Here is a 17,946-nt window from a genome sequence, read left to right on the forward strand (position 1 = left end):
ATTTCTCCTCCAAGGTACTGAACAAACTCTTGTCGCCGGCCATGTGGAAAGAAGCTCCACTATCAAGAAACCAACCACATCCCACCATGGAAGAAACCATTCATGCGATGAGTGTGAAATCCAACTCGAACTGTGAGGCCAGTGCCTCACCTTCTGATCCTTCCAAGGATCCCTTCTTGGATTTCTTCAGTGGACAATTTGTAGCAAAATGGCCCACCTCATGACAATGAAAGCATCGCACTTTCAATTTGTCAAACTTGTTCCAACCATAGGAAGACCTCGATTTGGGATGAGAATCCTTCTCCTTCCCTTTCTTTTCCTTACTCGTTAAGGCATAATTTTCTTTATCCTCCTTGGATGAAGAGCCATCTCTAGTGCTTCTCCTTATCTCCTCCTACATCAGATCTGACCAAATTTGTTCCCAATCTGGCAATTTCTCTCTTATGTTTACCGAGTCTTGGTAGCTATGCTAGCTCTTAGGAAGACCGAGGAGACCAAGACTCACCATGTCATCATCAGTTGTCATGATCCCTACACTTCCAAGCTCATCCCTGCAGGTGGTGAGGTTGTTCAGATATGTAGAGATTGTGTCGCCCTTTTCACACTCGATTTTCCGAAGTTTGTCTTTCAGTGCCAGCTTCCTCTGATCATTGTTATTCTAATGTAGATCCTTCAATGTTTTCCACATTGAAAACAGTGTCTCTCTCCCATTGAGGCTCGAGACAATGTGGTCTCGAATTCCCTCTAGGAGGATTCTCCTTGCTCTAGCCACACATTTCTTCCATTTCGCCAATTCTGTAGCATTAGCTACTGTTGGCTTAGGGACTCCTTGATCAATGAAATCCTTCAAAACGTTGTCCTCTAATATTGCTTCCATGTGATCCTTCTAGGCTATATAATTTGAGCTGCCATCAAGGGCATACTCAAGTCTTAAACCGTTGAACGCCATTGGTGAAATTTGAGATGTGATAAGAATTCGAATTCAATAATCAGGAACTTGAAAGTTTGAACTTCTCCCTTCTTTGTATATTGTTCTTCGCTTTGATCACCTTTTTTCCAATACCATGTAGAATTTCCCACTGTAGATCACCTGATAATGCAAGGTAATGTGAGCTCCATGATCCCTCTGAAAAACAACCGTGCCTACACCTGAGACACTATACTTTTCATCATTACCCATCGCTATAAGTATCTGGAGATATTTCTCCTCCAAGGTACTGAACAAACTCTTGTCGTCGGCCATGTGGAAAGAAGCTCCACTGTCAAGAAACCAACCCATCCCACCATGGAAGAAACCATGCATGCGATGAGTGTGAAATCCAACTCGAACTGTGAGCCACTGCCTCACCTTCTGATCCTTCCAAGGATCCCTTCTTGGATTTCTTCAGTGGACAATTTGTAGCAAAATGGCCCACCTCATGACAATGAAAGCATTGCACTTTCAATTTGTCAAACTTGTTCCCACCATAGGAAGAACTTGATTTGGGATGAGAATCCTTCTCCTTCCCTTTCTTTTCCTTACTCATTAAGGCACAAAAATGTTCTGAAACTAGCTCACAAAAAGATAGAAAAGAGAGATCAACGCCTTAGAATTCAGTCTCTTCGAGGGGGCAACCTCCTTTACATTACACAAATGTACAATTCTTGGATGATTCAAATGACAAATTCTCCTTTCTATATATAGGAGTCTATGGAGTCACAATATAACCCAGCCGACCTAACAATAATAATATAAAGCCACAAAAATGACAATGGGGGGATTCTATGGGGCACAGTAATAAAAATATGGGGACAATAGGGGCTCAACAATATTAATAAGGGATACAACTACAATAGTAATGGGGTAATCACTACTATTATAGGGACCTAACATGCCCCTCTCCTTCAAAAAAGTGTTGTCCTCAATGCTTGAGTAGTTGTGGATGCTTTTGTATTAAATTCTCATCCTCCCATGTGGAATCTTCAGTGGATAAGTTCTTCCACTTGATGAGATACTCTGAAATTGATCGATTTCGTAGCTGTCAAGTTCTTGTTTCTGTGACTTCTTCCGGTTCTAATATAATTTTTCCTTTCTCGTCAAGTTTTGGCAATATTTTTTGAACTGGGAGCTTGTCGCCTATAACCTTCTTTAAACATGAAACATGGAAAACTGGGTGCACTCGAGACGCTGCAGGAAGCTCCAATTTGTATGCCATAGTACCAATCTTTTGCAACACCTTGTACGAACCATAATACTTTGGTGATAATTTATTATCCTTCTTAGCTTGCTTGAGGGACATGTGTTTATATGGTTGTACCCATAGGAATACCTAATCACCTACATCAAAACTACTTTCGCTGTGATGTTGATCTGCCTGTTGTTTCATTCTATTCTGTGCCAACATGAGGTTATCCTTTAAGAGTTGGAGAACTTGTTGTTGATGCTGGATGTGATGTTCCACTACCTAAACCTTAGAATTTTCTCTTAAATATGATGTGATGGATGGTGGCTGATATCCATAAAGTGCCATAAATGGGGTCATTTTTGTTGTTGTATGGAAGGAAGTGTTATACCACCATTCAGCCAGAGGCAACCATTTGATCGATTATGTCTGTTTATCAGATACAAGACAATGAAGATATCCTTCCAAACATTTGTTTACTATCTCAGTTTGCCCATCAGATTGAGGATGATAAGATGAGTTATGAGCTAACTGAGTACCAAGACAAGAAAATGATTCTGTCCAAAAATTTCCAGTGAAAATGGGATCTCTGTCACTTGCAATAATCTTTGGGTTTCCATGTAGCTTTTGAATTGTTTCCATAAATGTAGTAGAAACTGTACTGGCTTTAAATGGATGTGATAATGAAAAAAAGTGTGCATACTTGGTAAGTCTGTCAACTGCCACCATGACGACACTCTTTCCCTCAGACTTGGGTAAACCTGTGATAAAATCCATTGAAACCTCCTCCCAACATTGGCTTGGAATGGATAAAGGTTGTAATAGACCCGGGGTCTTAATTGTTTCAACTTTATTTTCTTGGCAAACAAACATTCGGCCACAAAATTTTGAATATCCGATTTAAGGCCATCCCAAAAAAATTCCTTCTTAACCCTGTGGTAAGTTTTTAAAAATCTTGAGTGCCCTCCTAAGGGAGAAGTGTGCAATTCCATAAGAATTTTTTGTTTGAGTTGCGAATTCTTATAGAGGTATAAGCGATATTTGTACCATAATGAATCATTTTGCCAGCTAAATTTATCAGATGTATTGGAATCTTGTTGTAACTTTCGAATAAGTGCCCATACTTCTTCATCATTCTTCCATTCCTCCCTTGCTTCGTTTATCCAATTTGGTTGGATAATAGAAATGGCGCACAACAATGCTTCCACATCCTCATCCTTTCTTGAGAGTGCATCTGCCACCACATTTTGCTTCCTTTTTTTGTAGGTGATTTCAAAGTCATAACCCAACATCTTTGTGACCCACTTTTGTTGCTCTTCAGAGGATAATCTTTGTTCTAAAAAGTATTTAAGGCTATCATGATCCATTTTTACCTTGAAGTGTCTTCCCATTAGGTAGGGTCGTCATTTCTTAAGTGCATGTAGTATTTCCAACATTTCCTTCTCATAAATAGCTTTGTGTAAAAACTTTCCCTTGATTGGACGACTTTCAAAAGCAATGGGTCTTTCATATTGCATTAAAACAACACCAATTCCATTTCCTAAAGCATCACATTCCACAATAAAGGTTTTTGTGAAGTCCGGAGTAGCTAAGACGGGTGCTTGTCACATTGCCTCTTTAAGATGTTTGATGGCCTTTGTTGCTTATGGAGTCCATGAAAATGCATCTTTCTTCAATAATGTTGTTATAGGTGCTTCTATTCTCCCATAATTCTTAACAAACTTGCGATAATAAGCTGTCAACCTGAGAAATCCTTGCAGATGCTTTATGGATGTGGGGATTTTCCATTCCTTAATGGCTTTAATTTTGCTAGGGTATACCTTAACTCCTTCATGAGATACAATATGACCCAGATATTCCACCTCTTGTACTCCAAAGAAACATTTGGATCTTTTTGCATATAATTGTTTCTCCTCCAATAGTTGTAGCACCATGTCAACATGTTCAACATGATCCTTCCAAGACTTGTTGTAGATTAGTATATCATCAAAAAATACTAACACAAATTTTCTAAATAAGGGTTTGAAAATGGAATTCATCAAACCTTGAAATGTAGAAGGTGCATTGGTAAGGCCAAAAGGCATGACCAAAAATTCATAATGACCCTCATGAGTTCTAAATGTTGTTTTCGGAATGTCTTCAGTCTTCATTCTAATTTGATGATATCCTAAACGAAGATCCAACTTGGTGAAGTAAATTGATCCATGCAATTCATCCAGTAATTCATGAATGACAGGAGTGGGAAACTTATCTTTAATAGTGAGCTTGTTGAGCTCCCTATAATCCGGACACATGCGCCATGATCCATCCTTCTTGTGCACCAATACTACTGGAGCAGAGAAAGAACTTTGACTAGGTTGAATTATAACAGCCTCTAGCATTTCTGCAGCCATATGTTCAATTTCACTCTTTTGGGCATAGGGATATTTGTACGACTTGATGTTTGGAGGAACACTTCCTGGAATCAGATGAATAGCATGATCATGATCACGAATAGATGGGAGACCTTTGGGAGTCTCAAATACCTTGGAATGATTGTCCAAGACTTTTTGGATATCTGGAGAAATAGATGATTCCGATGTGGAAATTGTTGGAAATAATACTAAGAGGGGGGGTGAATCAGTATTATCAGGTCAATTATTTTTCATTTCACAATCAGATTTGCATACACTACTTCAGTTAGTAAAACCTGTGTATGTATGCAACTGCAGTTAAGGAAACTAGCGTATAACCAACATATTTGTAATTTAAATTATTCTTTAGATGTTGTTCATTAATCTGTGCATCAAACCATATAAACAATAACCAGGAACAGTAAACCAGAAGAGGCAGTCACACATAAGAACACAAGATAGAAGGTGGAAATCCAATGTGGGTGAAAACCACCTGCTGCAATTCGTCTCTATCTTCTTTTAATTAGAAACTTCTTCTTACAATGTTTCTATATTGGTGCAGTCTTATACCAGTATGCAGGCTGCTACTTGTAGAAGGAGACAACCTTCTCTCATTCTCCAGCTTCTCCTGGAAGGGAGCTACAACCCCATTATCTCTTGTACTAGCTGAGGAACTAGTACGTAGGTGCTGACCTACAGAAGGCTTCAACCTTCTCTTTTCTTCCAGGGACCATGTTTCATAAATTTTCAGACTGGATCCATGAATAACATCAATCAAACATCAATTATATCTACATCAACCAATCTCCTTTGCACCAAACAAAACTGAATCAAATAGTCACTTCTCTGAATGTTGTACCCAGAAAATAGTAACAGTAACCAGACACCAATTCTGAACCTAGAACACTGCAGCAATAAATAGAAGTAGCTAAAACATATTTCAAGAGATGTACACTACTTCAATGTGTACAACATGCATGCATACGCTGCTGAATTAAGGCCAACCTGCGTATACGCTATTTTGAATTACCGAACCAGCGTGTATACGCGCCTTTGCTTCGCTGAACCTGCATACAGATCTATAAAAGATAATTTATCCTTTTCACTTATTTAGACATCAGTTATACCCAAATTATCAGATTTATAGACCAAGTCATGTGCCAAATGTTATCACTGAAAATGTTGTTGCCAAAAAATTTTTAGCCTAGCATTAAAGACAGGGTGTTTTCGTAGCGCCTGAATTCTCTTTTAGCAGTTTCGCAGCGCTACCTGTTTAGGTGGTTTCGTAGCGTGCTACGAAATTAGGGATTTGTTCAAGTTTTCAGCGGAGGCCCAAATCCTAGCATGCCTATTGTACACTGACTACAACTGTTGTGGATGAGTTGATGTGCTTAAAGGTCTAATGTCAGATCTTTCAGATAAGATTGAAGATATCAAGGCGATGATATCGGCTCCACCTTTGTCTGAGGTTCTTCAGGTTCTTTATAATGATAAGAACGTTTCTCAGGATAAAAATGCTTGTATAAGTGTGAATTCCTCCCATGAAGTAGAAGCTGGTTGTCGACTAAAGGTAGTGCATATATTATCTTCAAATATACGTGGTTGTGGGATCGTGTACGTGTCAGTGATGAGCTTTTGAAGTGTTAAGATTGAGCAAACGGTGCTAGCTGTTCGTGCATTAGTTCTTCCACCGACAGAGAACATAGACACCTGGTTGACATTTGTTTTTCTTTGACGGAAAATGGGGTCGTATTAGTCAAGGTCATTCCACCAGCACAATGACGCAAACGGTATTGTGACTGTATCTGCTAGAGGCAAAGCAACGGATACGATGGACTGTAGAGCATATATTGGACAATTTTCAGCAGATGGCTCCCTTTTTGTCACAGGATTTCAGGATCATCGGATAAGAATATACAATGTGGAGAATGGATGGACAATTCAAAAGGATGTGCTTGCCTGACACTTCTCTTTCACCTGATCAGCGTTACCTTGTGTATGCTACTATCACTCCTATTGTCCACATTGTGAATGTTCGAAGTAGTGTCAGAGAATCCTTAGCAAACGTCACAGAAATTCATGAAGCGCTCATTTGGAATTTTCTGCGTTAAGTTTTCAACAGATGGACGAGAACTTGTTGCCGGCAGCAATGACAAATCTATATATGTTTATGATCTAGAAACGAACAGGCGTTCTTTAAAGATACCAGCTCATGAGGATGATGTCAATACAGTATCATTTGCAGATGACACTAGCCACTTGATCTACTCTGGAAGCGATGATAGCTATTGCAAGGTCTGGGATAGGCGTTGCCTTTCATCCGGGGCACAGCCTGCTGGAACTATAGTTGGACATTTGGAAAGCATTACTTTCATTAATAGTCGTGGAGATGGACGCTATTTTATTTCTAGTGGAAAAGACCAGACGACAAAGATGTGGGATATTCGCAAAATGACAGCAGGAAATCCTAGCATAAAGTCAAGGAGTTCCTCTGGTAATGAATGGGATTATCGTTGGATGGAGCATCCAAGGAATAGGAAGAATGCTAAGCATCCTTATGACCAGTCTCTGACGACTTACAGGGGACATGCTGTCTTGCGTACTATTGTCCGCTGCTACTTCTCTCCATCTTTCAGCATTAGCCTTATAATTACATGTGCAAGCGAGCTTAATCTAAATTGATGTAAGAACACCGTGCAAACTGGATGTCTGACTATTCTGACAAGTATGTGGAACACGTTGAAGATCCTAGAAAATCATTTCGAAAGTGATTCACCAATTGATTAGTGATGCATTCTTTGCTGAAACGAGATTATAAGAGATAAGACTAATGCAATGTAAGCCCTTGGGCTAAAGTTTGCTGCAAGAAAGCATCTCCACAGCATGGTATGGCAGTTTACAAGAATTGTTGTGCAAGCATGGTGGGAAGATCTTTCACTTTTCTATTCTCTGAAAGTGTCTCTGCTGAAAATAAGTCTCTAAATGCAACTGCTGAAGTGGAAATCATTCCGTTTACTGTTCTTCATCAATCAACAAATCCAGTCCTACCTAGACCCCTGAATCATAATTTTGAGGGTTCTCAACCTATTATGCCTAGATATGCTTCACTCTTAAGAGTTTTTGATAGAGGCAGGTGAGCTGAAGGAAAACAGTGAAGTCCAGGTTGATGAGTTGTGCAAAACCTTACTGTGTCGGTCATTTACAAGAAAGAGCCTTAAGGCATTCCCTAAAAATGTTCTTCACGCTCTTGTCTAACTTGTGAGAAATGAAGAAGCACCGTTAGCGCTGGAAAGGAGGCATTCTTGTGGAAATATGTACAATGAAGCAGATAGAAAATACAAGGGTTTTTCAAATCATGAATCAGTGGGTATACTTGATCAAACAGTTACAGACACAACAGTTACTCCTCAGCATGTTAACAATAGTGATCTGGTTGATCTAAAACTTAGTGTTGATATTGGAGGAGTTGTAAAGGAGCGAAACATTGATTGTGAATTTTTGTGCCCTGTTTGTTCCATAAAGTGTGATCTATTTCCTTTTTGGAAGGGAAGATTAGAAAATACATCTGACACAGAATCCAGAGATACTCTGCAGAAACATCTCAAATCTGCAATCATTGTCATGGATGGTACAGAGAGAAAAAGGTTAAAGGCCTTGCACTGCAAGGTTCTAAAAGCACATGAATCATTAGAGCAAAGCACATGCTTTGATTTGCAGTAGTTGTTGGTTTCTATTTTAGAAGATAAGATGACACAGAAGATGTCAAAGAGTATTAATGGCTTCTTAGAAAAAGAGCTACAGATTAAGGAGATTGAGTTGGTTGAGGGACTACAGTTTATTAAAGTCAGTCAGGAGGATGAGACAGAGATAAAAAATATAAAAAGGGCATCGATTTTGTGTGCTTTAGTTCTCAATAATTATGTTAGGCCTAAGCTTGAGGTGATCTTTGATGAAGAAAAGAAGGTAACCCACTCTAGTCTTATGAAGAATACAGAGAATGTGATTCTGATTCCCAGCATAGCAAAGGTGAAACTGAAGAATGGCAACAGCAGCTATTCAATTTTATGAGGAGTTTAGAGGAAGACTGTGTTTTTTAAATCACACAGCAGTTTCGTAGCGCGCTACGAAACTGCTGTAGGTGATGATTTTAAACGCAGAGCAGCTATGTTGGTGAGATGATTGAGAAACTTGAAAGAGAGACACCTGTCTATCAGTATAGCCTGCAGCACATCCAAGATGTGGCAGTCCGCTCTATTTTGGTCAATTAAAGATAAAAGGCAAGCTCTTTTGGATTCGAATATGGTGAGGCAAATCAAAGACCGACAAACAGGAACAGTTTCCTATATTTCAGGGTGATGGAAAACATATTATATTAAGGGCCAACAAGCAACTGCAGACACCTATTCAGTTCACTAAGCATCCAGATCATAAGGCATATGGTGTTATGCGTGGTTATTAAAGGTATTAAAGAACTTGGAGTGTGCTCTTTAAATGGTAAAGAAAAATGGAAGACAGGGACCGTGAGAATAGGGTGTTCAGGTTTGCCAATTTATGAGTCATCTGCACAGCTAGCACCCGAGGTCAGCTTGTTCAGTGAATGTTCCTCCAACACATCTCAGCCTAACTAAAGGAGGACAGCTGTCAAGGATCCAAGAAAAATCATGTTACGAGGAGAATGGAATTAGTGTTTTAGTTGGATTAGGATTTTGTGTAATTACAGCTCAGCATGTTTGTAATTAATGAATTAGTTAAATAGCATGTAGGAGTAGTTAATAGGGCCTTCGAGCTCATTCTAGAGAGGGAAGAATGTATTCCTATAAATGGATCAAATTAGGATGTAATGGGGGTTGGAGATTTTATAAAAAAACAGAGTTTTTATCAGCTTGTGTAAGAAGACTTTGACAGTAATACAAGAGTTACTTTTCCTTCCCAAGATTCATTATATGTTTATGGCTCAGAACATGTGTGGTTTTGTCATTATCTTTTATGTATTTTACAGCTCACTAAATATGCAATCACTCTGAATTCACCTAGTGCTCAGACTTCCTGTGCTTATTTATGAGTTGAGTTTTTTGGAGAAATGTTTTGAGTGTTAAACGTTATATGCCTTGGCTTCTATGATTAAGTGATCAATAGTTTACTGCAGAAGTGAATGACTCCATGAGCCCAATGGAAGAAGTGTTGTTTTGTGTTTCCAACCAGCTTTATTTTCATAAAAGTGTGAAGAGTTAGCCATCTGTTGTTGTGATTGATTCTTATCAAAAGTCTGTGAGAGAGCCCTCTCTGACTAAGGAGGCTAATCCTTAGTCTAAAGTCTGGTTGAAAGAGTTACATAAAATCTTGCTTGGTTGCAGCCCTTAGTACTGATTTTGTGATAACACCAAATATAACATATCAAAATCACACAAAGATACTATTATTCAAGCCTTAGGATCTTGACCCATTAATAGAACTTATCCTTCTCCTTGCGCTTAGGTTCCTCCTTGATTGAGATCCAGCTCTGCACCATAATCCAATGACCAGTGTTCTATATCTTTCCTTTCATAATATATTCAATACTTGAGTGAATGATTTTGCCAAATGATCTCCTTCCCATTTTATAGACTTAGGCCTTACTCAATACCATGGTCCAAAACCACTTAGAACCAATACTTGGGGTGCAATACCTGGGTTTAATACTTTGGATTAGATACCATGGTCCAAAACCATAGGTCCAAATACCAAGGACCAAATACCATGGACTAAAATAATTTTTCCCACATGTACGCTCTTTTCCGTGCATGAAAGTGCGTGAATACACATACGCGACTTTGATCGGCAATCCCGCGTGTATACGCGACTTCGTCAAAGGGAACATGCGTATACCTCCTTTTCCTTTATTCTGAGAACCTGAATTGTGATCTGTGATCTGAGTGAGTTTCCATCAAGGAAAACACCTGTATCATAGCACTAGACCTGTGTCATAATTCCAACAAAAACATCTAGCAAACATAATTGAGCAATTACACTTATTTGTTTCTTTTTAAGAAGCTTTGTCATAATGTTAGAGCTGATTATCTTTCCTAGTTTCCCTACAATACCCCTTAACTCAACTTTCTTTCCTTCGGTAGAAAGTTTCATGAAAAGTTCTTGAAAGTTAAAAGCTATTGTACCCAAGGATTGTAGCCATTGGACTCCTAGTACAACATCGACACCTCCCATTGGAATGGAAAGCATTGGGCTAGTCAATACATATTCTCCCATGGATAGCTTGATATTATGGCACTTTCCAGAGCAATTTATCATTCCTCCATTTGCAATCATCACTTGACACTCTAGTGCTGGATATAGGAAGCAATTCAATTCTTTTGCTACCTTGCAATGAATAAAATTGTGGGTACTTCCTGAATCAATCAACACTATTACCTTTTTCTTCTTGATTTGTCCTTCTATCTTGATGGTTTGAGGAGTGGTAATTCCAGCCAATGCATTACAAGATATGGTCAGATTCATTTCTTCTTTATCTAGGCTTTGTTCCTGGAGTATATCCTCTTCCTTTGACCTTTCTTGCTCCTTTTCTTCTTCCTCTTCACAATCTATGTAGAATAATTTCTTCTTAGCACACTTATGACCTTTAGTGTATTTGCTATCACAACTGTAACAAAGCCCTTTTGCTCTTTTTTCTTCCAATTGTTGTGGTGTCAACCTTATAGGTTGTGGAAGGCTAGGGGTAACAACACTTCCATCTTTATAGTTGTGATTGGTATGCTTCCTAGTTGCCATAATTTTTCTTTCCATTTTTCTTGCTAACCTGAATGCCTTCTCTAATGAATCAAGTTTCCAAAGGTGAACATCATGTTGGATATTATCCTTTAAAGTCCCTATGAACAAATCAATCCTATGCTCTTCTTGAATATTTTTTACCCTTGTGTTAAATTTTTGGAACTCCTCAATATGGTCCATTATTGAACCCTTTTGTTTGAGACTTATCAATTGGCTAAAAAAAGTGTTGCTTTTTGTATCCTCATAATGTGTTGTCAATTCTTCCGTAAAAATTGCCCAAGTGATAATTTGTTTACGAGAGCAAAACCATTGATATCATACAAACTAATTTGGTTTCAAATATAAAGTTGCAATACGTACCTTTTGTGTGTTTTTCACATTATTGAGATCGAAAAATTGCTCCATCTGTAATATCCATGTTGCGGGATCCTTGCCATCAAACTTCCTCATATCGATTTTTGGAATATGGTGGGTCTTCGATCCAACATTAGAGTCAATGGAATCATGATTAACATTTTTTTTTCTCATCATGAGTTTCCTTTACTACCCTTTCACCATTAGTGAACATTTGTTGTAGCAACTTATTCCTATTTATCTTCAATTCTTCCATCTTATCATCCATGCCATCCATTTTAGCGTCCATGCCATTCATCTTAGCTTCCATGCCATCCATATTAGCTTTTACACCTTTCTTTAAACAATCCATCTTAGCTTCTACACCTTTCTTTAAATCATCCATCTTAGCTTCTACATCTTTCATCTTAGATTCTGTTACTTTTTGTGAAAGTGACACTTGTTGCACTTGGTCTCGTAATTTTGATATATCATGTTGCATTTCTTCCTCTTCTTCATGATTCATGCTAGATATTTCAGGTTTCTTACTAGGTGTTTGCATTTTCTTTCCTTGAGGCATCAATTACCGATAATAATGCTTTACTATGCCCTTTGAATTCCTTCAAACTAATTTTTCAAACCAAGCTGAAGCGAAAATTAAAAAAAAACTACACACCTTTTTTCACTTTGTAGGAGCTTGATATTGAATCTGATGTATCTCTGTAATTTCAGATCATCTAGTTATGAAATTGTGATCTATAGTAGCCCTCTGTGTCCTCTTTCCAATGCCACCAGTCTGATCCAAAGTGGATTCTCCAAGAAAGAGTTGCACAATCTCCCAAGATGACCTGATTATAGACCTTTCCAGAAAAGCGAACTTGTATGAAGTTCCACGTGTCACTGTTTCAATCTATGGCACTGAAAAATATATACCAGAAACTACAACCCATCCTCTTTCTGTAAATTCTTACAAAATTTCAATCTGATGCTCAGAGAGAAAGTTATGACGATTTTCCCCACGTCACCTGTTTGGAATGTAATTCAGGAGTCTGCAAAAAGACCAACTTCCTCAAATCATATCTCCGCAAATATAGCACAAAAAGATCTGAAATTTGGACCCGAGGTTCAGTGCGATTTCGTCTCAAATGGGTTTTTTTTCACTTCTGAAACATCGCAGAAAAAAGTTATAGCGAAAATGCCACAATGACCTATTTGGAGCAGCGAAACCCTAGAATCCAAAGCTCTGATACCAAATGTTATGAAACCAGCTCACAAAAAGATAGAAAAGAGAGATCAACGCCTTAGAATTCAGCCTCTTCGAGGGGGAAACCTCCTTTACATTACAAAAATGAACAATTCTTGGATGATTCAAATGACAAAACCTCCTTTCTATACATAGGAGTCTATGGAGTCATAATATAACCCAGTTGACCTAACAATAATAATATAAAGCCACAAGAATAGCAATAGAGGGATTCTATGGGGCACAATAATAAAAATATGGGGAAAATAGGGGCTCAACAATATTAATAAGGGATACAACTACAATAGTAATGGGGTAATCACTAGTATTATAGGGACCTAACAGATTCTCATCCCAAATCGAGTTACTCCTATGGTGGGAACAAGTTTGACAAATCGAAAGTGCGATGCTTTCATTGTCATGAGGTGGGCCATTTTGCTACAAATTGTCCACTAAAGAAATCCAAGAAGGGATCTTTGGAAGGATCAGAAGGTGAGGCACTAGCCTCACAGTTTGAGTTGGATTTCACACTCATCGCATGCGTGGTTTCTTCCATGGTGGGATGTGGTTGGTTTCTTGACAGGGGAGCTTCTTTCCACATGGTCGACGACAAGAGTTTGTTCAGTACCTTGGAGGAGAAATATCTCCAGATACTCATAGAGATGGGTAATGATGAAAAGTATAGTGTCTCAGGTGTAGCCATGGTTGTTTTTGTGAGGGAGCATGGAGCTCGCATTACCTTGACAGATGTCAAGTATGTACTAGGATTGAGGAAAAATTTGGTGTCGATCGTAATGCTGGAAGAAAAAGGCTATGATGTAGTCTTCAGTAAGGGAAAGGTTTTCCTTCAACACATCACCACGAGACAGGTGAAGCAGATCAGTTCATGAGTCAATAACCTATATGCTCTTGAGGTTCAAGATGCATGCAAAGCCTTGAGGATCAAGACAACTGATGGATACTTGGTGGTTAAGAGGGAGAGTACATTACCACTCAACATGTAGTGCCAGAAGAAGTCTCAAACAATTGTGGAGGAGCCATAATTGGTGAAGCAGCTTTAGGAGGTTGTGGAGCAGCCACAACTAGAGAAGCCGAGAGGAGACCGAGTGGAGGCATCCACTCATGAAGAGACCTCTAGTAGGGGGAAATTTCAAGCCAAGTGGGTAGAGGGATCACATGCTTTCATACCTCCAGGTCGGAGGTGCGGCGATGTGGAGTGACAGTCCTAAGAAGGATGGAATAGGGGTAGGATCATTGAGGTACCCAAACTCTCTGATTAGACCTTGCTACGGGAGCCCCGATGAGGAGTAGCAGGACTGACTGAGTGGGTAGAGACAGATGCGGATGGAGCGGTAGAGAGAGTTACAGTGCAGGAACCCCAAGACAGTGCAGAGCTAGCAGGCTACAACAATGCGAGAGGCATAGGAGTGTTGCACTAGTGTAGGATGGCACAGAGAGGTGTGCAACAATGTGAGATGCATGGATTGTTGTAGCATCTCAGAGGTCACAGAGGGAGCACTTGTATGCGGCAGAGGATGCTTCATCATCAGAGGATGCTTCTAGCCCAACAAGGAGGTTAGTTGGGAGACTTTTTGTTTCTAGAGTTGCTGAAGCAATAACACTTGGGAGAAGTGCTGCATGCAGAACATTCCAAAGGTTCAGGATTAGGTTCGAGTTGAATTCCTTTCTTGTTGAGAAGGAGTGTTGAAAATGGAAACAAGAAATGCTAAAAATAGAAATGTTAAAAATAACATTGCTATAAATAGCATTTCTATAAATAGCATTGCTATAAATAGCAGTTTGGGTACCAGTTTTGGACATAGCAACAAGAAATGAAAAATGGAAGTGCTAAAAATATCTTTGCTATAAATAGCATTTCGGGTTAGATTCCTATTTTAGTTAGTCCCTGAACTAAAATAGAGAAGTAAAATTCAAATTTGATATTAGCAGCTATTTGTAAAATAATTAATTAATTCATCTTGAGTTAATTAGTTGTAGGAAATCAAACATGAAGTCTATGTGAAGACATGCAACAGTTTCTCCATTAATTGAGGAATTTATCCATCAGTTAAAGAGATAAGGATGAGTTGTAATTAGTTAGCTCAGTTAACTGAGTTAATTCTGGTTAGATTAGTTCCAACAGTTTTTGGAATTAATTGTGAGTTTAGTTAGTTAATGCTTGCATGCATGTAACTGCTGCTCTCCAGAAAACTAAATATTCTCTCATAAATAACTCATGCATGTCAGTTCAGTCAAAGACCCAGTTGAGATCAGACGAAGGGACAGTGTACTATCAGTTGGAGGATTGTTCCTATATAGGAAACGCATCCATGCAGAAGGAATTATCTCCTTCAGGTTTGTGTAGTTATTTTAGAGGTCAGAGCAGTGTGTGAGGGATTATTACACATAGGTGGCAACTTGAGGACCTAGGAGAAACTACGCAAGGAAATAGGAGGCTTGGAGGACTGAAGGAAGGCATATGTGTTGTCTATTCTATCTATGAGCAGCAGTGAGGGATTGTATTAAGAGTTGGATAGCTTGTGAGCTAAATCTTTTTGTAATCCTGAGATATTTCCACTTGTATGATAATACAGATAACTGGGTTTTTAGCTAAGGCTTTCCCCAAAGTATTTTTCTGTGTTCATGTGTGATTGATTTCTCATTCTCTATTATATGTGTTCTATTTGATCTTGCTGAAAATCGATTAAGCTTCTGCAAGTTTGTTTGTAGAAGTAGATCAAGTATTTTGCTTTATTATATTGCATTATCAGGTGATCTACAGTGGGAAATTCTACAGTTAGTATGTTACTTTTATTGATGATGCAACCAGAAAGACCTGAATTTATTGTATTCGAAATAAATCTAATGTATTTGATACTTTCAAGAAATGGAAAGCTTTGGTTGAAAATGAGACAGGAAAAAGGTTGAAGTGTCTCAGATCAGAAAATGGAGGTGAATATTGCAGCAAAGAGTTTGATACGTACTTCTTAGAGAATGGAATTCGTAGAGAGAAGACAGTTCCAGGAACACCACAAGAAAATGGTGTGTCAGAAAGGATGAACAGGACAACCATGGAGGTGAAAGGTGCATGAGATTGCATGCAGGATTGCTTTTACAATTTTGGGCAGATGCTGTAGATATTGCTATTTATCTAATAAACAAAGGGCCTTCAAGTTCTTTGGATGGTGGTATTCTAGAGGAGGCATGGACAGGTAAAAAGTTAAACTACTCATTTTTAAAGACTTTTGGTTGTGAAGCCTTTATCCACATTAAAAAATAAAATAGAACAAAGCTTGAGGCAAAATCAAGGAAATGTATCTTTATTGGATATGGTGTTAATCAATTTGGTTATTGCTTTTATGATTATGAAAAACACAAAATAATTAGGAGTAGAGATGTCATATTCAATGAAAAGGTTTTGTATAAGGATCAGCTACAAGAAAAGAAACAGGAAAAAGAAAATAGAGAATACACAGTGCTTGATGAGATCACAAAAAAAGTGAAGGTGCTTGAAAATCATAATGATCAACATCCAGAACAAAAACAACAACCACAATAGCAACAAGCACCTCAAATGCTTGAAAGTGGTGTTAGAATATCTACCAGGATAAATAGACCCCCTGAACGATACTCTCCTTCATTATATTATGTATTGTTGTTCGATTCTGGTGAACCAGAATGTTATGAAGAAGTAGTGCAGGTAGAAACCAAGAAGAAGTGGGAGCAAGCCATAAAAGAAGAGATAGACTCCTTAGCACATAACCTGACTTGGGACTTAGTCAGGTTGCCTACAGGTAAAAAAACATTGCAGAATAAATGGGTTTGTAGGTTGAAGGAAGAAGATGGAGGTAGAAAAAGGTATAAAGCTATACTTGTGGTGAAGGGGTTTGCACAGAAAAGGGTATAGACTTTGATGAGATACTTTCTCCTATTGTTAAAATGACTTCAATTAGAACTATCTTAAGTCTAGTAGTAGCTGAAGATTTTCAACTTGAGCAGTTAGATGTAAATACAACCTTTCTCCATGGGGATTTGGAGGAAGATATATATATGCAACATCCACAAGGATATGAGGTAAAAGGGAAGGAGAAACTAGTGTGCAGGTTGAAGAAGAGCTTGTATGGCTTAAAATAGGCTCCAAGGAAGTGGTATCTAAAATTTAACAGGTTTATGTCTGATCATTGTGTTTATTTCAAAATGAAAAATGATGGCGGTTATATTATATTGTTATTGTATGTAGATGACATGCTTGTTGCAGGTTCTAACATGCAGGAAATAAATGTGCTCAAAAGAAAACTAGAGAACTCATTTGCAATGAAGGATTTGGGTGCTGTAAAACAAATCCTTGGTATGAGAATAACTAGAGATAGGAAGAATATAAAATTAACATTGTCTCAGAGTGAGTACATAGAAAAGGTGTTGAAAAGATTTAATATGCAGAATGCAAAACCAGTTAGTATACCTTTGGCTAGCCATTTCAAACTAAGTAAGGAGGTGTGTCCCAAGACTAAGGAAGAAATGGCTTATATGTGTAAATTTCCATATGCATCAGCAGTTGTAAGCTTAATGTATGAAATGGTCTACACAAGGCATGATATTGAACATGCAGTGGGAGTTGTAAGCAGGTACATGAACAATCCAGGAAAAGAACATTGGATGGCAGTGAAGTGGATTCTCAGGTATTTGAGAGGTACCACAAATCAAGAATTATTCTTTGTTGGTCTTGTGGCCACAACTACCACCCTATTAAAACATGCTCTGATAGCAAATTTTAAATGGGCCCCCTATAAGTCTGATCTATCATCTCTCTAAATGATCCTTTTCATCCCAGTAATTTTAACTCTATGGAGGGCCCAATCTTCCATTCAAAAATGGGTAAATCCCTTTAACAAATCCCTCGCTGAAGCCCTTCATTCCTATGTTTATCAAGATTTGTTTAACCCCTAAAAACCCTCATCACATTATTCTTCCCACAACAATGCCTTATAGCGGAAATCCTTCACAAAGCATGCATAAACCCTTTTCGGGGCCTATCGCAATAACACAAGGCATT

General features: G+C 38.4%; 1 pseudogene; it reads left to right on the plus strand.

Annotated features, from left to right (window-relative positions):
• The first annotated feature begins 6,382 nt into the window (after positions 1–6,382).
• Positions 6,383–7,237, plus strand: LOC149163400 (LEC14B homolog; annotated as a pseudogene).
• The last annotated feature ends 10,709 nt before the right edge of the window (positions 7,238–17,946 follow it).

This window comes from Pinus tabuliformis, chromosome 5_1 (assembly GCF_031772625.1).
Source record: "Pinus tabuliformis cultivar Carrire ecotype Pingquan chromosome 5_1, CPIR1, whole genome shotgun sequence".
Classification (NCBI taxonomy): domain Eukaryota; kingdom Viridiplantae; phylum Streptophyta; class Pinopsida; order Pinales; family Pinaceae; genus Pinus; species Pinus tabuliformis.